This window comes from Ambystoma mexicanum, chromosome 7p (genome assembly GCF_040938575.1).
Source record: "Ambystoma mexicanum isolate Mex_15411 chromosome 7p, UKY_AmexF1_1, whole genome shotgun sequence".
In the NCBI taxonomy this organism is placed as follows: domain Eukaryota; kingdom Metazoa; phylum Chordata; class Amphibia; order Caudata; family Ambystomatidae; genus Ambystoma; species Ambystoma mexicanum.
In genome coordinates, this window is record NC_090939.1 from 285219871 (window position 1) to 285245063 (window position 25193).

A 25193-nucleotide genomic window follows, 5' to 3' on the forward strand; every position below is an offset into this window, starting at 1 on the left:
TGCCTTTTACGCATTTTGTGGCGGAAAAGTAAAAATGTGCACCAATGGAAGTGGTATACTACATGCAGTTTACTTTGCGCCTTGATGCTTGGGGGTTTTGCGTGATGCTACAAATGTAATAAATAAATGAATACATTTAACATGACCCCAGATAAATTCCAATTCGTGATCAGAATGAGTGAGCATGGCATGTCGCTGGTAAGAGGGTGTCCTGTTCTTCTTAAGTGCGTTGGCAAATGCCCTTAATTGCCCTCTCGCATCAAGTAGGTGCTGAAACCCATCAGTGTGGATTGCTCAATAAGTCGACAGATGTATTTCAAATGGCCAATTTCGCTCTTTGGGTGACATTGTCAAAGTGGGAGAATGTTGCCCAGCATGTGCCACTTTCTCTGCGGAGTGAATTGTGCCCGCCCTGAGGAAGAAGTGTGAAAAACCCACAAGGGCACTGTGCCCTGCTCTTTCTGTGTGTGTCTTCCCCATAGGGCGACACATACCGACTCAGACATGGGTAAGTCTCCAGTGGCAAACCTGTACCCTGGTTGATGTGGCAAAGGATTCCAGACTTCTGAGGCTGATAACATTAGTAGCATTGAGTTACATGCCATCTGACAGGTATTTGTGATAAAGTTGCAAAGCAGAGCTGTTAGTGGACTAAAGGAGGAGGCAATGTCTGCCCACCCTCAAAGGGTACGTACAACCAAAAGTAAAACACCCCTCCCCCATCATTGCTGTAGGGGCAAGGCTCCAAAACAGGGCAATAATGCCCTCCAATCATCCATGCCCAAGAGTAGGGTACCCCTCATGCTCCAGGAACCCTGTTGAGCAACCTCTGTGCTTTCCAGGTGATACTAATGTTATTTAAATCCAGAAGTCTAAAAAGTAATCGCTTAATTGCAGCTGGAAATTAGCTCCTGGCGTGATCAAAATGTCTTAACCAAGTGTGACATCATCCCCTTCCTTTATAAGCAATATGTGTGCTCTCGCGTTTCTTCATCCACTAAATTACTGTTAGAAAGAAAGGCAAGGGTTGTGTCTCTTGTGTAGGCATTAGGAAGGCAGTTGCCAGCCTCTGGCATAATATGCCCATGTTCTTCCAATATTGGCTCGCTGTTGCCTCTTATGACCAGGTAGAACCATCATGGCAGTGGCAGACAGAAAAGCGGAAATAAGAGGCCAATTCAAGACATGGAACAAATGGAAGTTAAAAGCAAGGAGGTATGTATTAAGCAAGCAATCAGTGAGACAAGGGAGAGGCAAAGAAAGACCAGAGGGGCTCTTTGAATAATGTAACAGGGCAGAGGACCCATGCTCTGCCTTCCTAGTAACATATGAGAGAATCAAATAGATCAGGCTTTGCAGCAAATGCCAAACGAGAAAGGAACAGAGTCCAGCTCTGCATTCAGAATAACAAAGGCAAAGAAAGGCTAGGCTCTGAAGTCAGCATGAGATGGAATAAGAGGGACCAGACTCCTCGTGAGAGGCTGGCCTGGCCCTCGCAGGTGCGCTAGAGGGGCAGCCCACATATCGGGCTGCCCCTCTGGCCACCCCCTGGGTCCACATACACCCCACCTAGTGTGCATCCTAGGGCCTTGAAACTTGGTATTCAAGGTCGTCCCTCGTGTTGGGAATTTTAAGAAACAAAATGTTTTGTTTCATTCCCAGTGAACATGGTTTATTGGCTTCATCGGCAGGCACCATCTTGCAAAAATCCTCTGGAAAAACAATTTCACCTGATGCGGCCAAAATGTGAAAATTCTGGAATGCTACATGCCTTCACCTTCTCTCGGGTCCAGTCGCCTCTCCTACATGTTTTGTTTCCCTTCTCGGTGAACACGCTTTACGGCTTTATCGGTAGGCCACAAACCCACACATTTTAACTTTTTCTGCAAATCGGGGAAAGGGGTGGCGTATCGTAATGTCTGAAGAGTCCTAACGGGTAACTATGCAAAATTTGGTGACGATTGGTGAAACAGTGAGGAATTGTATAAGGAACCACGCTTCACCAACCCACAGACCAATGTGGACGTGTGTGTGTGTGTATATATATATATATATATTTTATATTACTTGGTGTGCAAAAGTATGGATTACAGAAGATATATCTTCATTAGAATAAACATATATTTTTACTTGCCACAAAAACGGGCCACACTGGAATGATTTTGCTTGCTAAAAATAGTTTAACAGATAAAATAGGTGGCAAATGCTTGTAGCCCTGGGAGGAGGATATTCAAGCATCCCGATCTTTGATAATCTTGCGCGTCTGTGATTGGAACCAAGATGCATACTCCGGCAAAGGCACCTCAATCCAAGATGCGTATCGGCATCCAGTAATTGGTGCTTTGTCAATGGTTAGTTTTTTTGTTTTGGTATTCTGAAATAATGCCACGTGTCCAAATAAGTAGCATCTGGTCGTTGAGACAGATGCAATCATTGTTTCAGAAAAATCATCCATTGCCAAAAATAATCCTTTTCCGCAGGCGGAGAGAGCTTGCAAATAAAGCTGCCATAAAGGAATTTGAATACAAAATGATTATAACAATTTAAGATGAGCATGCAGCTACTCAGACTTTTGTGGACGACCCCTGATGGATTACTGAGCTTGGAAAGAGGGGCCACAGGCAGTTGAATACAGAATGAAAAGTCCAGATAGCAGACCGTATTATTTCTTGTAGAAAGTACAAGGTGCATAAACACTTCACAGACTAGTCTACATACACCAACTACTCAGAGCCCCACAGAACATGAACCACATCCTGTGCACCAGAACCGGCGCCATTCCACACACAGTATCCCACTCGTGCATAGAGAAACAGCAATGTCAACCCGCATCCAGTGATTGGCAGGCGTTAGCCAGATACTCTGGGGGCCGAACTTGAGCCAGGTGGCCTACATTAGTGCCCCTCCCTGTTCATAAAACCAATACTCGGAGCTTAAAGAGGCCCACCCGAGCAGCATATTTGTAAAGCATTAACATAATACTGGGACTTTGGGGAATAGCAACAGGTGTGTGAAGGTATCCTAATCCGCATCAAAATGACGCTCTAATTGGCTCCTGTTGGAGTCATTGTACAGTTAATCTCCCCGCTGCCTGTTTTCACTTCAAAACCAGCATTGGGGCTCAAGAGGCCATGGCTCATGTCAACAAGTGTCAATAATAGATTTGACAGATGAATGCAGGGAACAAATTATTTAACTCTGAAGAGTAGCATAATCTTCTAAATGAAGAGGACTTTCACTTATTGTTTAACCCTCTTCTCCTTTTTCGTTCTTTTTTTCGACCTCTTTCTCCCCCTTAAGTACAGTATCTCTTATGTAAATGGTTACTGTTGTATCAGCTTGAGCTTCACAGTGCCTTTTTTTTTTGTCTTTTGAAAAGCCTTGCATTTTAATGGTATTGAGGGACTTTGAATTATGTGCTCTGATACCAAGCTACTTAATTACTTCCTTCCACACGTAGACAAAGCTAAACATAAGAGTCTCAACCCCCTCCAACCCAAATGTATAAAGGTTGTGTCAAAAGTTTGCATAAAGGTGTCAAGCATGATCTACACCATTTTATGCACTGTAGAGTTTTTCAGTGTTTTTACAGGTGGGGCTAGTGTACGGAAGAGGATTGCTGCCTGCTGATAAAAAAAGAGTTTATACAAGTATGACATTTTCATGTTGGAGTAAAAACAATGGATTGATGTGGAAACTGCATTTTGTTAGCACTTGTTAAAATCAAGCAGGTTTCCGCAGGAATCCTTTTAAATGCCTCCGAAAAGTGGAACTTGCCAATCATTTAGACTTGGTGTAAAGAAATAAAAATGTGAGGATTTTCTCCTGTTTTTCATACTTTTTTCTCTTTTGGTACAACCACCTATAAATGCACATGAGCAAGGTTTTGTTCCCCTCTCAAGGTTCTTGATGTTTTTGTGCTCTGATTCCATAAAATGGGTGTGGTTGTATGTTGTGGTCTAGCAGAGAACGTGCCCAAAGACAAAACAAGGGAGAAAACATGTGTTCATCCACTGAACCTGAAAGAAAAGTTAAAATAACCATTACTATTGTGGTACTATCAATTAATTAACTAAATCCCAGCAAAGCTGGATCTACAGACAAAGCATAGTAGCTGGTTTAAATGAATGGTGAATATGCATTGTTCCACATCCTACGAATTACTCCTCATGCGCTGCTATGCACAGGGCCATGCACTTTGATTAGTATACTTAAACAAAATAAAAAGAAAACCTAAGTCCTGCAGAGTTCACAGCACATTCTCTTCCCTTGACTCCTTGTTTGCAATACATCTTGCAATAAACTGTATTTTAACACAGCATTGAGTTTCATCGTTTAGGTCTAGAATGTGGCAGCAATCGCCATCCTAGGGTTTCTGCTTACAACCCCTTTTGTCTGCTCGGCAACCTCTTTGGTTTACACAGTTTGATTGCACATCTCAGTGATTTAAGCTCTTGCTGTTGAGATGTGTGCTCAACCTGCGAATAAAAGGTTTAAAGCATGGCAATGATTCTGAGGTCAATGAGCTTCATTCCATTTAAATTAAAAACCAGTGGTTGCAAGCACTATACAAAAATTAACTTTTCTTTAAAAATTGAATTTAACTCTAATTTTAGTAGCTGTTGTGTTTCCGATTAATTCCCGTTTATCACCATTCTGCAGCCTTGAGTATTAATATATATTTTTTTGAAAATACCTACAATGACAGATGATTTGGATGACCGATTCTGTGGTGCCACATCCTATAGACTTTAGAGGGGGAGCTAATGGTCGCCGCTTCACCTGTCTTTTTGGTGAAATAACTTCACTAATTTCTTCTCCTTTTTAGATACTGCATTGATCATAATGTCCATCATTTTTATCTCGAATCCCACCTTTAATCACAGATTGCATCTCGCCGGAGTATGCTTGTAGGTAACTCCGTTGGCGCCATGCGCCTTAAACATAGCATTTATTTGATTTTATTTTTTGTTGCAGAAGTGGATCTCTTGCACTACAACATTCCTATTTTAGTTTCGTGCAAAATCAATTATTTTTTTTCATTTGAATAATTTGTTTGCATCTGCTAAAGTTAATTGCTTTCAATGGGGGAAGAGAATGCTGGCTCAAGCAGGAAAAATAAATACCCTCCGGAATATATCCGAAATGCATGCTCGCTCCTAGTGGTCAATGGAACTCGGTGAATTCTGTAATTACATGCGTCTGAAAAAACTATTCCTGCCAGAAGCGGCTTGTAATAAACGGTGGCGCGCTGGAGCCAAAGGGGCTTGGCCGATTATTGCACTCGGTGCTCCAGATAAGATTTGGAAGTGGGAGTATTTTATTCCCTATTTTTCACATTTGGGAGTAAAATTATTTTGTAGGGAGTGAAAATGTACATCCAGTTCCCAAAGGGAGTATTTTACATGCGAGTAAAAATGTTTTGACTAGACAATGGAAATGTTTTTGTAATCATTATTTCTTTGCACCTAGTTACTCGTGCACATTAAAAGATCCATATTTACGTTTTCCTATCAGAAGTCGTAATAGAAGTTTCTTCCTGTGGTGCTATGTTACTCCTGGTCCCAACATATCCACTGAGATGTGTGGGGGGAAAGCAGGTGCACATGGTTCTACGTATAGGTTTCCTATTTTTTGTTGTACTATTTTTACTCACTATTTTTTATTTTTGGGGATTATTTGCATATTTATTAGGGAGTAAAAGTGGCAGATACACCCCTTATTTGTAGGTCTGATTGCACGTCCAATTTGGTAATTGGAGAATTGGTCTCAAATATTTTCTCCTCCACTAGTGTTGTAAATATCGCCTTCACCCTCTCATCTGCAAGGATTCCCTTCTCTCTGTCACCACGGCCCTTGGCACTGCTAAAGAATCCTACTTCACCAATCTTATCACTACATTACACCCTAATCCCTGCAAACTCTCCTCCATTCTACAAGCCATGCTGACCCCTGCACCCTCTAGTGCTCTTTCTTCTTCCGTCACTGCAAACAACTTTGCCCATGACTTCACTTTTAAAATTGAAAGAAGGGGGGGCGCTGTTGCGCACATCTAAGATGGCTGCCTAGTTCCAGGGCTCCGGCTTCTATAAATCCTTCAAGATACGCATCCTCTCTCGGGGCCACCTGCGGAACAAATGAAACATGACGATCTGTGGCGTAAGACTGTGGGCACATACTGGGAACATTTTGGGCCGCTATGCCGGACCGCGTTGAAGATGCACCGTCCTGAAGATCCTGTGGACGGAGGCTGGGACGTTGGCCGCCCGCGAGTTCCGGGCGATCTCCCCCCCCCCCCCCCCCCTGGAGCTGTGGGGGGAGGGCCCGGATCGAGTCGGAGAGGCCGCGCTTCGACCAATCTCCTGGAGGTGATCGGACCATCGCTGCCGGCGGGTTGCCGCGGTTCCCGCAACTCGGAGACCCAGGAGGGTGCGGCTAATGTGAGGGTGCCACGTCGGTGGTATATAGCGCCGCCACATACTGGGTGCGGCGAACGCGGTGGTCCCCGCCAACGGCCGCGTGGTGTGTAGTCGGCCGCCGTGCCACGCGGGCCGCTGTTGATCCGACTCCCGTGTCTGCGGGGCGGCTGCCCTTGGGTCCCCTGATATCTCCTGCTGGTGGAGTGTAAGAACAGGTGGGGCAACGCATGAGGAGGGTGGACACCCCGAACAGGATCTGCCGAGGAGGGGACACTTTATTCGGCTGCAGCCCTCCCTGGCCGATAATTCTTATATTCTTGATCACACCTGTCGAGCACTCCGGAACCGACCTTTATACATCTCTGCTGCACAATAACTGTGTCTAAGCACACTACCAATCCTGTATAGAGTACGTACAATACGTTGGGGCAGACGGGACTGGAGGCGCTGGAAGATGCGGACCACTTGAATCTACACATGGGCCGTTACGAGCAGAAGGGAGCACGCCCCAAAAAACAGGCCCAATGGACTCCTTCACCAGTTCACAGCCCAGCGGGTCCGAGGCGCCCCCGTCGCAGCAGGTGGACAGTCAGCCCGAGTTGCCAATGGAGGAGAGGGTGGACCGATTGATGGCTATGGTCCAGAACGGTTTCCTGGCGGTGAACACTAAATTGGATGACATAGAGGCAACAATCAGCTCCTTGAAGGCGAGGGTGGACAAGGAAAGTACACGTATTACTGAGACGGAAGGCAGGATCGCTATCAATGAAGACTCGATACTACAACATGGCCACGATATTGCCCAGTTGAAGGGGGACCTCTGGAAAACCCTTGACCAATGCGAGGATTTGGAATCCCGTTCTAGGAGGAACAATATCCGTCTGGTTGGGGTGGCTGAAACCTTTGGCAAAGGGTCTATGGAACACCAGGTAGAGGCCCTTCTGAAGGAACTCCTGGGTCCCGACTCCTTCTCGGACCATTTCTTGTGGAGCGAGCACACCGTACATCGGCGCCTCCACCCAGGCCTGGTGCTCCACCTCGTACAAGAATTGCCCGCCTTCTCAATTATAGGGACAGGGGCGCTATCCTGCGGATATCCAGGGATAAGGGCACTCTATTCCATGAAAACAACAGGATCCACATATATCCGGACTGTTCCACTAATGTGCAATCACTTAGGAGATCTTATGAGCCTGTCAAGAGACAACTGAGACTGCGCCAGGTCCCATACTCCTTTGTCTTTCCAGCGAAAATGAGAATTCAACATGGAGGCAGGGCTCACTTTTTTGAAAACCCAACCGAAGCCATGCTGTACGTTGAAGCCTCCATCCCTTTACCGGCACAGGAGCGGGCGGGAACCAGAATCTGCCGCCCCGGGGCGCGGTGGAGCCCAACAACCCCGCGGGGAGATTCTTTTTTTATGCCACACTGCTATGCTTTAAATTGAAGGCCTCAGGGTGGCCCTGACTGTAAATGTTTGTTGAAATGGAGACTTCCTGGGTCGGCGGCCATGTGAGTGCAGCTCACACCCCCAGGAGTGTTCCTAGGTTATGGCTTTAGGGGTACATCGTCCAGTTGGGGTTGATGATGCGGGTGGGGGTTGGGGGTGGAATAGGGATATGGTGTTGCCGTGCGAAATGCCGGGTTTGTTGGGGGAGCCCATGTTCCGGGTTGTTATAAAGGTTAAAATAGAGAGCGGTTTTGCAGCAGAATACCCATTCTCCCTGCGACAGTGGCGGGAGTATGGACGTATGTCTAGTCTCGGGTACGACCATGACACGGGTCAATAAGGGCTTGAATGTTAAGCTCCTTTCCTGGAATATCCGGGGGTTAAATAACCCTATTAAGGCAAGGAAGATCACAGCATACATCACACGCCACAACCCTCATATTCTTTTCATGCAAGAGACACACGCGCTTGGGCAGGTCAATACTAAACTTTTACCGAGGTGGGGGTCGCACAGGTACTATACAGAATATTTGGCACAATCCAGAGGAGTGTTGACTCACATACACCCCAAATTATGTTTTCAATATCAGTCCAGCAAAATAGACCCACAGGGGTAGATACGTACTGGTGTGGGGGGAATTGGCAGGGCACCAAGTGATTCTGATTAATACTTATGGTCCCAATTTAGACGACCCACAGTTCTATTGCACAATAATGGATATGCTATCTTCATCTGGGGAGGCACAAATACTCTGCGGTGGCGATTTCAACATATTAGACCAATTCCTGGATCGCTCATCGACTGTCCCCAGAACCCCCTCCAAGGCCGCACTGGTAGTAAAACAATTAATGGAACAAATGGGTGTGGTAGACGCATGGCGTGCATTACACCCAAGTGAGAAGAAATACACTTTTTACTCGTCGGTGCACGATTCTCATTCGCGCATTGACTATTGGATTGTTAGTCAGTCCCTAGCTGGGGCGGTCTCCCAATGTGATATACATCCCCGCACCCTTTCGGATCACTCGCCGGTGTCGCTTGACATCAACTTTAGTGATGTCTTCCCCCCCCCGGCGAGAAGATGGAGGATGGCCCCTGCAATCCTAAGAGACCCCAACATTTGTGAATCGTTACATACAGAGATTGCGGAGTTCCTGGAACTAAACGAGGGTTCGGTCGCTACCTATGCTACTCTATGGGATGCATTCAAGGCCTGGATCCGGGGAGCCATCCTGGGCAGGTCGACTGGTATGCTGAAGTCGGTACGAGAGGAGTTGGGGGTGGCCGAGATGAAAATTGACCTGTTACAGACGGAGTACAGCATCACACGGGATAAGGGAACCCTGTCGCAAATTCATACTACGCTAAAAGAATTACACAAGCTGGCCCATAGAGAAGTTCTCTATATGGCTGCTCCAACCAAAGCCCGACGATATGGGGAAAGCAATAAGGCTGGAAATTCCTGGCCAACATGCTTAGAACTGATAGGCACCATAACCCGATCCCGAGTATACAGACATCGACTGGAGTGACGGTAAACAGAGACCAAGACATTAATTCCGCATTCACTGAGTTCTACTCCTCCCTCTATTCCAACCACGATAAAAAAAACAAAGAAGACACGTTTCAATATCTAGATAATCTCAACCTTCCCACAATAACGGCCGAGCCCTGTAATATATTAGACAGGCCAATCACAAGAGAGGAGATTGCAGAGGCCATAAAAGCTTTATCGAGCGGCCGTTCCCCTGGCTCGGATGGCCTTCCTGCGGAATTATATAAAGAATTCTGTAGTGAATTGGCCCCTATACTGCTGAAAATATGGGAAGAGGCAATGAGCCTTCGGGTTCTCCCGGAATCGATGTGGGAAGCAATCATCACTGTCCTTTTGAAACCCGATAGACCGCCACAAGACATGGCGTCCTATAGACCCCTGTCTTTAATCAACACTGATGCAAAAATTTTCTCAAAAGTGCTGGCCACCAGGCTCCTGCCATATATGCCGATCCTGGTTCATCCTGAACAAGCCGGCTTTATACCAGCCCGATCCACAGCTCTCAACCTGAGACGCCTATTTAATGTTATGGCACAGATAGATCCAGATGCCAAGGCGGCCGTGGCCGCATTAGACGCCGAGAAGGCTTTTGACTCTGTATCCTGGGCACACCTCTTTCTGGTGCTAGATCGGTTTGGTCTCTGCCAGTACTATATTAACTGTGTCCGACTACTATACACACAGCCGAAAGCCAGGGTCCTGACTAACACCACTCTCTCCCCGTCATTCCACCTACACAGGGGGACTAGGCAGGGATGTTCCTTCTCGCCCATACTTTTCGCTCTGACCATTGAACCAATGGCAGAATTCATACGTCAGAACCACTCACACAGAGGTCTTAGGATGACCGGCCCCCCTCAGATAATATCGCTTTACGCGGACAACGCTTTACTATATGTCCGTGATCCCAAAGAAAATGTGCAACACATCATGTCGGACATACATGAATTCTCAGAATACTCGGGATATAGAATTAATGTACCGAAGTCAGAAATATTTCCCCTTACTGACGGCACGGGAGACCTAGCTGAAATAGAGGGATTTAGACCTGCCCCGACCAAGGTACGCTACCTAGGGATAATGGTTGCCAGAGATAAAAACCTGCTATATACGCACATTCATGGGGAACTGTTGTCAACCCTTTCGACCAAATTTCAGATGTGGGCTAGCCTTCCACTATCCCTGTATGGCAGAGTTGCGCTACTCAAAATGGTGGTTCTTCCCAAGCTCCTATATTACTTCAATAACATCCCAGTTTGGCCTGGTAAACCCTTCTCGAAACTTAAATCACTCGCCTCCTCGTTTATCTGGAATGGGAAGACTAACAGGATGGGTTGGGATAAGATGGTTGAGCCTTTTGTGCAGAGAGGCATCGCGGCACCAGACTTCGAGCTCTATTACTTATGTGCGCAAGCTCAATTTGCAAAGCATTGGTTCGACCCAGAGGACACTGCCCCCCACATATTGATTGAAAAGCACTCTGTTCGCCCAAACGACATACGCTCAGTCCTTCTTAACCCAGCTATGGGGACATATGCCCGTTCGATCCGGTATACACGACCACTCATGCTTGGGCCAGAATTTACAAGAGACTAGGTCTGGAATCCCCCTACGACCCTGAAGTCCCCCTATGGGACTTCTCCAGCATTTCCCCCACATTTGATCGAGCCCTCCAGCAGTCCTGGGACCCTAACAAGCTTTTCACGCTGCACAACATGTTCCGAGAGGGTGAGTTCTGTGACCTCGCAGGCTTTATTGAAGCGGTGGGGAGAGGTCAGCTTAAACGCCTTCAATACTACAGGATGAGGGCTGCTTTTTCGGCGAAGTGGCCGACATTTCCGCAAGAACCCTAGTCCCATGCATGCATTAGGTCAATAGTGTCTGTAGAGAGCCACGGCAAGGGGGTCTCTATGCTATATTCATTGGTGCAGACCCATTCCCCATCGCGCAACACGATGAGAGAAGTCTGGGAGCGAGACGTGGACACTCGGATAAATGAGGTCCGCTGGCCCGGTATTGTCAACTTACTCGATCAGTGTCCATGAATGCTGGGCTCAGGCTGATTCAGTTCAAAGTTTTAAACCAACAACACTATTCCCCTGCCAGATTGGCTAAATTTGTGGAAAATTGCAAAGGTGCCGGCCCCAAATGTGACGCCCCCGATGCGGGGCCTTATCATATGTACTGGTCATGTCCGCTAATTGTTGAGTTCTGGAAGGAAGTCGCGAGGCTCCTTGAAGACATCACAGCCATTCCGGCGACTCTCTTCCCCCCTGAAATACCTATTGGGCGATATAGGCAAGGTAAAGGAAATTACGAGGCGATTATTTAACATCTCTTGCATTATTGCCAAACGCTGTATTCTTAAATGTTGGAAGTCCTCCACTGCCCCAACCGGAGCCACTTGTTACGCTTTTACCTGTGCAACCTGGACTCGGACTTTGATGCAACACTCAGGTCCTCGCCTTTATTTGCAATGTCTACTACTCTTGTACTGGTTGCTCTCATGTCCGAAAACTATGGTATTTTCCTCTTCCCTTCCTCCCTTAATTTGAAAGCTGTAAAATAAGTCAAGCTATGCTTTGATATGTCTATGTTGTGTTGTGCCGTGCTGCTGACCCACTCTCTCAATAAAAATGTTTTAAAAAAAAAAAAAAAATTGAAAGAATCTGGGATACTCTAGCCGCTCCCCTATTGCTTGCTACTCCCACCACTCCTATCTCTAATACCTCCTCTGTATACTTATTCACTGCAACTTCTCCTTTCAAACCAAACTCCCTCCTTAGCCCTGCCTTCCCCTGGGCCCCTGTTGACCCATTTGTCTTCAAGTCTGTAAAGAAGCTTGCACCTCCAATCTGCTCCTATCTTTGCTTCCTTTTCAACGTTTGTCTCTGGAGTCTTTCCAGCCTGCCTCGAGGTGGAAATTGGCCCACCTATCCAAAAGTCCTCAACTGGCCCGGTACCTCACTATTGCTAAAATCCTAACACAACTCATTTTTAACAGGATTTCTATGTAGCTTCACTCTAATATTGGTACTGACCCTCTCTAATCTGGTTTTCAAAGCAGTCACTCCACCGAATTGGACCACACCCATGTCTCTAACTTTCCAACCTCTGTCACTCCGAAATATCTTACATCCTGATCCTACTTGATCCCTTGGCTGGCTTTCATACAGTGGACCACTCCCTTTTTCTTCAGACCCTCACTGAACTTGATATCCAAGGAGATTCCTTTCAGTGTACTTGCCTCTCCCATCAGTCATACTCTATCATCGGAAATACCAATATCTCTGATCCAACCCCCCCTCACAGTTGTTTTCCTGCAAAGCTCACTCAGTAATCCCCACCCCACGTCCCTCAGGCATTCTCATCGACTCCTACCACCTCTTTGTGGGCTATGCACACATCCTCTTCTCCTTCCCTTCCTTTACACCTCCCCCCTCTGCCTGCATACCTGCTGGTGTGTCCATTACCAGATCAGACTTTGGTAATCTACCTTCCTGCCTCCAACACACCCCTCTAATTTCCTCACTCCTCCAATTTCCACCCGTTTGCCTCTCCACCTGTATCATTGGAGGCATTTTCGGTAGTGATATTAACCGTTACCATTTTATTTCCTCTACTGTGTCTTTGGCCCTTGGAAAAAAACCTGCTAAACATCAGGGAACTCTGCCTCCTCCTTAATTCCAACTCCACTAAAACCGCCATTCTGATCTCTATTCTAAGCTGACAAAACTACTGTACCTGCCCCCTTCTAGGACCCTCCTCTCAGCGTGATAAGGGTTCTCTTGCTTCCCTCTGCCACCCTTTACAAACATTCTTGCTCTTCTCCCACCTCTAACCTCCACCTTCTTGCCAGCTGGGTCTCAGTGGAAAAAGTGATCCCTACTTAAATGTCTCTTGTTTTTAAAACTATCCAATGGCTTGTACCCACCTACATTGCCAGCACAGTCTCTCCCTACTCTCCTCCCCATAAGCCCACTCCTCTTCACTCCCTACTCTCTCCCTCATCTTCTCTGTGCTTCGACGACCTTCAGTTCCTTCTCCCTTCTTTTGTCCCCTTTAGATTAAAAACTCTACTGCTATCCACTCGTTCAGTCCCTGCTGCAGCTACACCTTCTGAACCAATGAGCCCCTGCTGCCTACTCTTGTATTACTCCTTCCTGACCTATCTGCTCCCTATTGTACTGCACATCCACTCCTGTTGTAGCACCAGTTCCGTATCATGAGTTTGTCCTGGGCCCCCACTCATTGTTTCATGCACACAGCCCTAGAGAGGTAAGCCACGTACTGGCCGCTTTTACTCTGTAAAATCTGGCAGAGGAGCCATGCCAAAAATAATGGGGGAGTACAAACGCTACAACAAGAAAAGGGAAACTTACGTAGAGACTGTCTCCATTTTCCACCCACCCACAAAGTGCCACAGATCATTGGGTTGATTCCATCAAATTGGTCGAATTTGATTTTGGTAATCTCGAATTGGCTTCAAATCTACGCGGGGAGATGCCCTGAAGACCCCCACAACACCCCCTATATTTGTATTCATAGTTTCTCCTGCCCCCACATTTTCAGTCATTTTCGATTAAAAAAAACTGCAAGCAAATCGGAATCGACCAATTTGGATGCTCAGTAATCTGCCAACACCATATGTTTTGATCATACCAGAACAGCAAATGCCACCAAAAGGTTCTACGCAATTCTAATTGGCCAACCAAGTTGTTTTTATTGCATTATTTACAAGTATGGATTAAAAAAAATCATTTTTACAGTTAAAATACTTTTAGTTGCCTAAAAGAAATTGGGAATTATTTTTTGATGCGGACAGAAATCGTATTACTCCCAATTTGAAAAAATAGGGAGTGAAATATTCCAACCCAAAATCCTATCTGGATCCCTGCATACACCCCTCCCTACCCCCCTTGCGACCAGGTAGCATCTTCCGCCTTTTCTGGAAATGTAACTCTGGCTGGCTGGCTCGCTAACTGTTGGTTGCCTTTCTTAGTGTTTCTGGACGAAACAAAGGTATAAATATAAATCCACACAAAGTTACTTTCCAATAAACGGACAGCAGAGGAACCTATATAGTATTTGGAGGCAAATGGGTAGGAAGACGTGTTCATAGCACCACACAACTGTGGAAATTACGTTTTGGGCATTTCAAAGGGGCTGCAGGGGGCTGGGGGGTGAGGGGTTTAAAAGGATGAGATTTACACACAGACCCTAAGGATCTCCTGTTTACTTTCGTCTTACATTTTTCTTGTAGGGTGAGGATTGTGCATCTACTCTAGGAATCCCCCGGGTTTATTTTGCTGGTATCCATAGTGGGAGATAGCAACCTCAGGCAGCTGTTTGGTCACCCTCTTTTGGGATGCCCTAAATGTCACTTTAGAGTGCATGAGGATGAATGACTTTGGGCAGTGCTTGTGCTGATGGAGCCTGCACTGTTCCACTGAGACGATTGCAGGACTTGGTTGCGCCCTCCCCATCATTTGGTAGGTGACAACATGTTTTCATGCATGAAGGACTTGGTGGGGGGGGCGGGACTTCGGGGTGGTTAGGGGGGGCAAAACATCAGATTTGCCCCTCTCCTTGTCACTTGCCATCCTCCCCCTTCACCTCCCTCGTTCTCATGTATAGCAACCATTCTGCTGGGGTCGGGACCAGGGAGTTGAGGTAGGTTGGGGTTGAGTGAAGATTTATTTAATTTTATTTTTTAGATTTGTAAAGCACACTAACAGACCAGGGGCATCGAGGCGCTGTTGCAAGGAAATGTCTTAATTACAAGGAAGAAGGATTTGCTCAGGGTTATAAGGAGTGTAAATCCTAACAGTGAGGTGAAGCAAGTACATAGGTGGTTTTGTGTTACAGATATCATACATTAGCAGAGAAGGTTACAAAGTGTGGGGTGAAGTAGCACATAGCACTGGTAGAGCAGCGAGGCCAGTCGGGCCCATTTTTACAAACAAGAGAGTCTTGATAGCTTTCTGGAAGGCAGTGCGAAAGTCAATGCTTCTGAGGTGGGGTAGTATGGAGTTCCAGTCGGTTGTGCCAATGACAGGGAAGCTAGATCCTCCTGCGCGAGTTCTCAGATTCTTCAGAATGGTGATTCGGGTGATGTATGCGGTTCTGGTGGGTCTACCTGTGGTAGGTTTGGCAATTCCCTGTGATAGGTACAGTGGGTCAGTGTCATGAATACACTTGTGCGTGAGGGCGAAAACTTTGAAAATGATGCGTTCCTTGATGGAGAACCAGTGGACTTGTTTGCTGGTTGCTGAAATGTCTTTTTGGATATGCCAGTGGTGGCTCTGAGGGCATTGTTTTGTATAGTCTGGAGTTTTCTGATGTTTTTAGTAGAGGTGTCTGCTAGGAGTGTTTTGCAGTAATCAATCCGAGACCTGGTTATTGCTCTTGCTATGGTGAGGCAATTCTACTCTGACAGAAAAGGTATAGCTGCATTGAGCAATTTAGAGTGGTAGGCCAAAGCAGATGCTATGGTGTTAACCTGTCTGATCGAGAGGTTGGAGTCTAGGTAGACCCCCAGGGTTTTGACTGCCTGCGAGACAAGAATTTGAGTGTTGTCGATTGTGAAAGAGCTGTACTGTTCGTCGGTTACCAGTGATTCTAGAAGTAAGGCACAACCAGTCTTCTGCCATTTTGAATTGTGGAGTAAATGGAGTTTAGGGTTTCCTTGTCGGACTCCTAGTTGCCACTGAGGGCGATGAGGACCTGCGTGTCATCAGCATAGTTTGTATCTGTGATGCGTAGTGCATCCAGGAAGTTGAATAGTGGCCTCATGAACAGGTTGTAAAGGGAGTGTGAGATGCTTGAGCCCTATGGGACTCCACATTTGATCAGATTGGGGCTGGCGCAAGCTTAGCCAGAGAGAACTTTCATAACTCTTTTATGGAGAAAGGATGTGATCCAAGCTGTAGTGTTAAGGGGTAAAATTGGCAGCGGAGGAGAGATGTTGGGAGAGGGTATTGTGGTCCACCAAATGAAAAGTTGCAGATAAGTCGAGGAGCAGGAGGAGGGCTGGTTTTCCTGCGTCTCTGAAATTATCAATTTGATTTTTGAGGTCTAATAGTGCGGTTTTGGTCCCATGGCCAGGACAGGAGCCTGACAGCCGGAGACCAAGAAGGTTATTCGACTCTGGGAATTTTTGGACTTGCAGGTAAGCTGCTTTGTCAAGGATTTTTAAGAGAAAAGGGACTGTGGTAATGGGTCTGTAGTTCCCTAGGATGGTTGGGTCAAACGCGGGTTTCTTCTGGAGCGGGCATTCCCAGGCTTCTTTGAGGCTAGCTGGGGCATGGCCTGACATGAAGTAAGAAACGGGATGAGGGTGTAGGCACATTCTTTGATAAGTTGGTCGGGACAGGCGTCCCCTTTACAATTGGAGGGTTTGATTGATTTGAGGAGGGCGATGCCTTCTTGTTCGTTCATTTCCTTGAGGGGAAAGGAGGGGGGAGTCACCAGAGGTGCTACTGTGGAGGTTGGATATTTGTTGGCTTAGGGCCTGTTGGTGGTCGATTGATTTTGTTTTGAAGGATGTTCAGCTTGTCAAGTAAGGCAGCCTGAATACTTTTACACCAGTCTTCGTCTTTAGTGAGTGTGGGTGGGGTGGGAGTGGTTGTTTCCAGCTCCCTGAAAATGGCAAAGATCTCTTTGGAGTCTGATTTAGCGTTTGCTAACCTAGTGTTGAACGAGTTGGCTTTAATTATGGCAGCTTTATATTTTCTGGAGATAGTCTTAAATGCTATTTTAGAGGAGTCGCTAGGCTTATTTAGCCAGGTGGAGTGGGCTGCTCTTTTTGTAGTGCGCAGCTGAAGAAGCTCAGAGGAGAACCAAGCATTTGTGTGTTTTAATGCGCTTGGCTTTCGTAAGGGTGAGTGGGGCAATGGCGTCAACCGCTTGGGTGATGCTTGTGTTGTAGGTGGAAGCAAGGGTATCCGGGTCACTGGAGAAAGGGGGTTTGAAGGCAGGCACCAGGAGGAAGAGTAAAAGCCTATCTTTGGTGAGCAGACAGGAGCTCCTAGTGAGAGCAGGGGGAGTGGAGTCTCATACAAGGGTGACCCCTTGGCTATCTTAAGATCAAAACTAATGGAGTGGCGGTCTGACCAGGGAATCGGTGGGATGGCTGTGATCATGAGAGGGCAATTATGGTGAGCGACCCAGCCAAGGGTGCGTCCTTTGATGTGAGTGGGCTCTGTGATGGCCTGTTTGAAACCTAAGGTGGATAAAGCTTTATTTACATTTTTTTTTTGGATTATCAGAGATGGCGTTTATGAGGGCATCTTGGAAATCCGTGATGGCCCAGATGGACGGTACACAATGTGGAGCGCAGTGGTGCAGTTTGGGGATGGGTTGACTTTAAGGAGCAGGTAGTCACTATTTGAGTCACTCTTTGCACCTTTCTGATCAGTCTGGTCTCTTTAGCTATGAGGGTCACCCCTCCACCTTTCAGAAGGGTGCGATCTTGCCTGAAAATACTGTAACCCTGAGGGAGGGCTAGGGCAAGCGCTGGACCGGATGCTTCGTGGAGCCAAGTTTTGCTGATGATTAGTAGATCAAGGTTGCAATTGGTGATAAAATCGTGAATGTCCAAGGCATGGGCTGAGAGCGACCGGGAGTGAACCGCGGGGGGGTGTGGGGGAGGGGAGGCTGTCACCAGTTGCCGTTGGTGGCATCCTAGGGGCACACAATGTAGCAGTATCAGTATTGATCATTACTGGCACATTGCTGGCAGCAGCTGGCGGTATCATACGGGCAACCAATGTAGCAGTTTCAAAAATAATATTGACGGGCACAGTGGTGGCAGCAATTGGCAGTATCATAGGGGCAATCAATGTAACAGTATCAAAATTAATATTCACAGGCACAGTGGTGGCAGCAACTGGCGGTATCAAAAGGGCATATACTATAACATCATGGGAGGTATCGGTTATGGGCATGGTGATCGGTTCTAGTAAAGGGGCAGACAAAGCATCCCCTGGAGCCCGCGTTGTACTTTCAGGAGCATTTGCGGGCGACTATACTGCTAGGTGGTCAGCAGTTACTGTTGGCAGCCCAGGGCAGGCTGCTTTTGTGTGTGGTAGAGGTTTTGGCAATGCTGTTGCAGATGAGAGCCGTAAACCCCTGTGCACATTGGATTGCATTAAGGCGGATGTCTCTGAGAAAGGATCAGGTGAGGATTGCGGGTGTGAAGGTTTGACATGAGTAGTAGGGGCAGATAGAGCCATGCAATGGCCGTTGAGGCGTTCCAATTGGGTTAACCTCTACTAGACTGAGTCTTAATGTTTTATGAGTATCATCTTAGCTTACCTGTGTTCCTACGTAGGTAAGACGTGGGCTGACAGTTTGGGTTAGCTTGTGGCTAGGTGTACAACTGGTGGTTGGTTCCCTTCTGTTATGGCAAAAGTTGATGATGTAAAGAAAAGAATTCCTTTTGGTTATAATTTAGGCAAATCTTTCCATCCATCCCTTGCTGGTTTATCTAATGCAGGTTACAACATAGGTAGCACGGTTTCCAGTCATTAATTTGAAAACAAAAGGATTGAATGCAATACAAAGACTGCCTTTTTTTTTTTATGTATTTTTTTTGGTATAGGTAAAAATGTTTTTTGGGCAAAAAACTGGGGTTTGGAGGGATCCCCCAAAAAAGTGCATTCGATTATATTTTTTTGGCCCTTTTCTTTCGAGAGTATTGTTATTCGAATCTTTGACCCTAAACCAGGTAGCACAGTTATGTATGGCCCTGCTCTGGCACTCTTTATGCAACGGTAAATCACAGGAATCTATACCAGCGTGATTGCTTATTGTGCATTGTGAAAGCATTTTCGGTTTGCCTACAGGGTCACTGGTCGGGATCTCGCCAAGTTGGACTCCAACTTGGACACACAATTGTGCTTTCTTTGGTGCACAATGGTCTTTTGGTGTCCATGCTTGTTCAAATAGTGTGATACAGGGCAAATTGATTTCTCTCAACACATCCTGGTTCTTTAGCAGCCAGAAATGCAGTATTCCTTTAAACAGGTTGTGTGCTTGGGATAAGTACTATGAATAAAACCGAACAGGATCAACAAAGGATTTGGCATTATCTTCATTTGGGGTGTCCCAGGATCACTGCCTAGTGGGTACGTTGTCCGCTTCTTCATTTGGACATATGGCGAGATCCTGGTGAAGTCGGTAGCTTCCATATTTTCTATTTAACCAAGTGAGATCACTATAAATGGTAAGCACTTAAAAATGTGTTTAATGTTAATAAAGTGAAAGGGAAGACACTGTGCTATGCAGACCAACCACACTTTCCTTCACCGTCAAGCATGTCACAATTATAGAGAATTTACAAAAACGTACACAAACCGTACCTTAATTCCCAGCAGAAATGCATGTTTTCTAGCTATGCGTTAGACCTGTTGGCTTTGCCAATGATTGATACAGATGTACAGATCACGACTTTATCAATTGCATCCAGAATATCTTACATCGCTGCTGCAAGTTTACTTTTTCCATCAATTAGTGCAGACGAGTACACAAACCTACCAGTGCCATAAACCTTTAGTGTAACGATGATGCAAACAACTGCAGGTGATGAATTCTTTTCACCACTCCCTGATTCAAATTTACAAGGCAAAAGGTTATAATGAAGTACTTGACAAGAAAACAATGAAGTACTTGACAAGAAAACTAAGAATTGCATGCCTTCGAAGGGTGTTAAAAAATAGTGCTACTTGAAGTTAATTGCCAGTTTACTTTGGCCAAGTTGGCAGCTCTTTACACTTTTTATCCCAAAATTGAGGCTTGGCATTGTGGCTTCAAACCTTTTGTAAGAAGCCTCATCGGAGGTGGTGATTGGTGAAGGGCAAACGCACTTCATGAAACTATTCCGTCACTTGTCCACACCTCTTGCGACAGCAAGCATAGTTTTTGCATTTCCATAATGATTATGTAACTGATCTGCTTTTAATAATTTGAGTTTACTGTGACATTAAGACCATGCGTTGTATGTCTACAAATGTGTAATGGCCTGCTTGCAGAAATCCCCAACCATCTATTCCTGGAGACGTGTTGCTGTTTCCATGCATTTGGGTTTTAGTGACAACCATTGAAATGTAGTCCCAATTTACACCCGAGTAACCATTCACTAAAAGACATTTTCAAACCTTTTGTGGAAATCTTCTTTGAGGTTTATATTCAAAAGGTTCCCTTTGTAGCATTGCATGTACAATCACGGTTTAAGATGCATTTCCAAAATGGCCTTAGGTGCTGCTTTCCATCGGCCCTCTTGCAGCGAGCATAGAACGAGATATGGGGGAAAACGTAGCAAGCGTGCGACTGCTTATAGAATGGTGACTTTAAGCAGCAGGTTATCCAGCATTTCAGGGTATAGCTTTGATAAAAACCAAGTCCGCTTTCGTGAAGGTGAGAAACGTAATTAAATACTACTTTCCACAGCTTTTTTGCACTTTACCCAGAATGTTCTAAAATAGTAGCACGTAGGACATTAATTACTGTAGATGTAACGGTTATATGTGATCTTACCGACCACAATTACAGGACTCGTAAATTTAATTGCGGACAAAATACCAAAATCTTTTATTTGGGGGAGGGGGGTCTACCAGCCGTCCTTTAAAAAAAAAAAAAAAAAAAGGTTTACCCTTATAATGCCTCCCCGACCACACCCCATTTTAACCCCACTACCCTTTATTTAATTAATGTTTGCAGTGTTTTTCGGTAGTATGGTCCACTATTGACTGGATAACGATGTGACGAGGTGTAATCCCGGAGAATTCTGAAATGAGTCTTTGTTGCCAGAGTACAGCGTGTTGGCTTCTTCTGGTGTGCCCACTCCATACTGTTGGTGCTGTACCGGCACTGGCCACTGGGGCCGGCTTCTCTCGGCGTGGCTCTGCTTGTGGTCATCTAGCCTCCACTGGTGGCCCTGATGTTCCCAGCATGTGCCATACTGTGCTGGCACTAGTTCTGTGTGGCCATTGCTCTTTCCTGTTGTTCGTTTGTGTCGGAGCTGCACCCACATGGTTTTTGGATAATGGCGAATGGTCAACTGTTAAATTAACTTTCTGCAACTTCTACATTAGTGACTCTGAGCTACAGTGATGCAAGAAGCTGTTTCTCTTCCTGATGGATGTTCAAATGATGGGATAAATCCACAAGACCTTTGGAAAAGTAAATGCAGCATGGCCGATAGGAGAGTGAATGAGTTGGAGAGTAACTTACTGGGAGGCTTTCCTTCATCTTTTCAGATGCATCGCCATGGAATTCTCTGAAATGTAGTTTTTCATGTTATGGTCTGAGTTTCTTTTTTAGTTTGGGTTGCGCCACCTATAAGCCAAATTGCATTAGCGTACAGATGGGGAGAAATGGCTTGTGTTATGTTACTTAGCATTTGTATAGCGCCTTATATATCATTGATATGACCTCAAAGCGCTGGTAGGTTGAACGCCCTCGGGAACCGCAGTTCAAGTCGGTAGAGAGAGGGAGTGTCGTATGGTGCGTGGGCACACCGGATATGTGTGCAGCTGGTGTGGTTGTTGCATGATAGCTGCTTCTTAGCAGTAGGTGTGGTGCTGAGGAAATCAGTTGGATGTGTTTGGTCTGGAGGGTGGACACCCAGACTGAGTTCTGGCTGCGTTAGGCGACGCCTAAACTATCTGGTATGTGCTCAGCTAGCTGTGTTTTATTAGGATGATGAGGTGTTCATGGGGTAATGTATATGAGGAATGACAAGAAGCTTGTAGGTGGTGTATGGCTATTTCCCCACCCACTGACTGACCATGGCCTTGCTAATCCCTATGGCCATTCCCACCCAGTTGCTGCCCAAAAGCACTCCTCATCGCTTTAATCAAGTCTTACCATCAAACCTTCCACTTGGAGTTCCCCTCAGTGTTTTTTCAAAGCAGTCTTCAGACAATAAATACTTAATTGGAGTTGTACATGCACCACTGGTGTAGTAACAATGTCTTAACCAGGTCTGCCTTCAGCCACTCAATGTATAAGCAGTATGTGTGTCCTTCATTGAAGTGCCTTTCCCATGCCTACACAAGAACCCAAACTGTTGACCTTGGCAATTATTGTTTTGCATGGTTTGTGAAACCAATGCGAGCCCTGGCTAGAGGCCAGTATCTATACATTTTACTGTCCTCCGTGGTGGGGAGGGTTCAGGTTTTCTTCCGCCATTGCTGAGTTTGAGGTTTGCAGGAAATGTCTCAACTTCCTTCTAATGTTTGGTTCTGTCTGCTCCTGGCCTCTGTGGCACCCCAATGGAAGGTGCTATCAAAAACAGGAAGCCGTGCCAAAGGAAGGGAAGCGGAGGTAAATGCCACCTGTAGCGTGTTTCAGATTGTCTCATAATGTCACGTGCTCTGATCCTTTCCCTGTTGGCATGCATTTGCTAGTGTTGTTGGGGACTTGTGCATTTGTTTTGCACAACTAACATGTAAGCTGTTAAATCTTATACTTTAAAATGGCTGCTTCGACCCATCTGTACAGCAATCCTCTTTCTCTTCAAACTGATTGTTTTAAATGGATTTGGGGGGCTGGAGGGGGTGGCTCTTGATCTCAAAGGTCAGCATAATGAGACCCGTGGTAAAACTAGTAAAAATCAGACACTAAATATGCACTTTGTCAATGAAATCTTTTTAGACCACGCTTTCAGTAGCCTTAATACCAGCCCGACCGTATTTGGCAACAGGAACGTAACTGGGGAAAATGTTCACTTTTGAATGACTTCAAGCACTAATGTACATGGGTGGTGAGTGCATTTTCAAACCAGATCCGAGTTGTGGAATATAGATGATGGCAAACAGGTAGCCGGCTGACAATATAGGGGTGCGCAAGAAAATAAAAAAAAAAATGTGTACATTTGAGTAAACAAACATATTTCAGTTTTGTGCAGTGGGGCAAAAACATGTAATCGTAGCTGTCTGTATGTGTAGTGCAAACACGCCACCAGAGGGGGCTTGGAACAAAGAAATGTTAATGAACAAATGAGTCTCCTGGAGTATTCTGGAGCTTAAATGGAGTGATGTGGCTCTGATGCTAGAAGGAAGATAGTATGGGAGAGGGCCCCAAATGCAGAGGGTATCGTGAGCCACAAGTCAGAGGCATGGGAAGGAGGGGGGGGGGGGAAAGCAGGGAGTCCCTTTTTCTTTTCATGTGGTAAATAAACTTGGCAGCAACTGGTTCGTGGATTATGCAGATGGTTGAATCATGATATTTTTCTAATATGTTTGACGTCGTTGAAGTTGGGGACATTGTCACATGGGCAGGGAAGGAGCCGGAAGGCACAAGGAGCGGGGTGGGCGGGACGGGTCGGAGTTCGTCTGGAACGAGGTAGCGGAGAATAGATGTTCCAAGGTTGCAGACTGTCCACGCCTTCTTAGTGTCGCGGTGTGGAATCCCAGTGTCTTAGGTGGGTGGTTGCACCCAAGACACAATACAGGCGATGAAGAGGAGTTTCATTCCTGCTTGTGCAGTTGCTCAGACAAGGGGAAAGGCTGGAAGCGAGTACTGCACGTGCACCGCGCTGCAGTGTGAAAGGCGGCCACATCTTCTGCAATGGCAGTTGTAAGCACGCTGAGAAGAGTATTCCCGGAGAGTGCGGAGCCCACAGGGGAAAGGGTGAAACAAAGGCCGTGCTTTGCAGAATCCAACATTGAAGAGGGACAGACCAGAGGGGGAACACCCAGTGACTGCTCATAGGCCGGTAGGCCCAGAAAACAACGTTGCAGCTGAGTAGACCAAAGGGGTGTGAAGGATTCCAATCGGGCGTCACACATCGCACTGGGACCTTCACCCTTAGCCTTAGATGTAGTGCACTATAAGAATGCTTTTTCTCTATTTTCTGCGAATTCGAATTGAGCCGATACCCAGCCCGTCTCACACCCCCTTTTTACAGATACCCCGGGTCACAATGGAACCAGGCCGGTGGGTGGTAACACAATATTTATTTATTTTAAATTCAAAAAGAATCACATCATTTTTATATTGGGCAGAAATCACCAATGGGGTGATAATTACAATGAAAACCACTGAAACACACTTGGGTAACCTTCTACAAGAACATATCCAAAGCACAAATTAATAGGAGCACTTTTTCAAATAGCATAGATAGCACCCGAGATAAAGTTCCCCCCTGCAATGTTCTCTCAACCCACAATTAATCGAATTCTGAGTGGTGGATAGAAAGAAGCAGCAAGGAGTCAGGGATATTATGCAGCTAAACAATCAAAATCCGAATTTCCCTCCCAAAATAAGAGGCAAACCTTTGCAATGGCCTAAAATGATACTCAGATTTTGAAAAATAATGAATTATGTGTTTAAATAATGATATACATATGTTTTATCACAATATCAGGGATGTAATATCACTAGCAACTGTAAGGTATCACAAAAGGCATACAGTTCAAAAAGCAACTTGAAATGAAAAAACAGTGCAGCCCATTCACACGGTGAAAAGTTGCAATTTTCTCTTTCAGTTTTAAATGTCAAAAACGTTTTTTAAAAGAAAAGCATGAAATGCACAGAATCGGAATGCAGTTTTTAGGCTGGGTGATAGACGCACATCACAAGGACAATATAGAAGTGAAAGTGGCTATAGCTGAAGAATTGGATGAGTTTTTCAAGGTGAAAGGAGGTTCGGTTTGGGTAAAATGAAGCAGTTCAGAAAAGAAAATCAGTTTTAAAAAGGAAAGAAAGGCAAGTTTTACTTAAACTAGATCATCAAGACTATCTTGTTAAAGAGACACGGTA

The 25193-nt window shown here is 45.8% G+C and overlaps 1 protein-coding gene across 3 annotated transcripts in view; it reads left to right on the forward strand.

Annotated features, from left to right (window-relative positions):
• Nucleotides 1-25193, forward strand: part of TIAM1 (TIAM Rac1 associated GEF 1) — an 853394-nt gene that overhangs the window by 48628 nt on the left and 779573 nt on the right. The window lies entirely within an intron of this gene.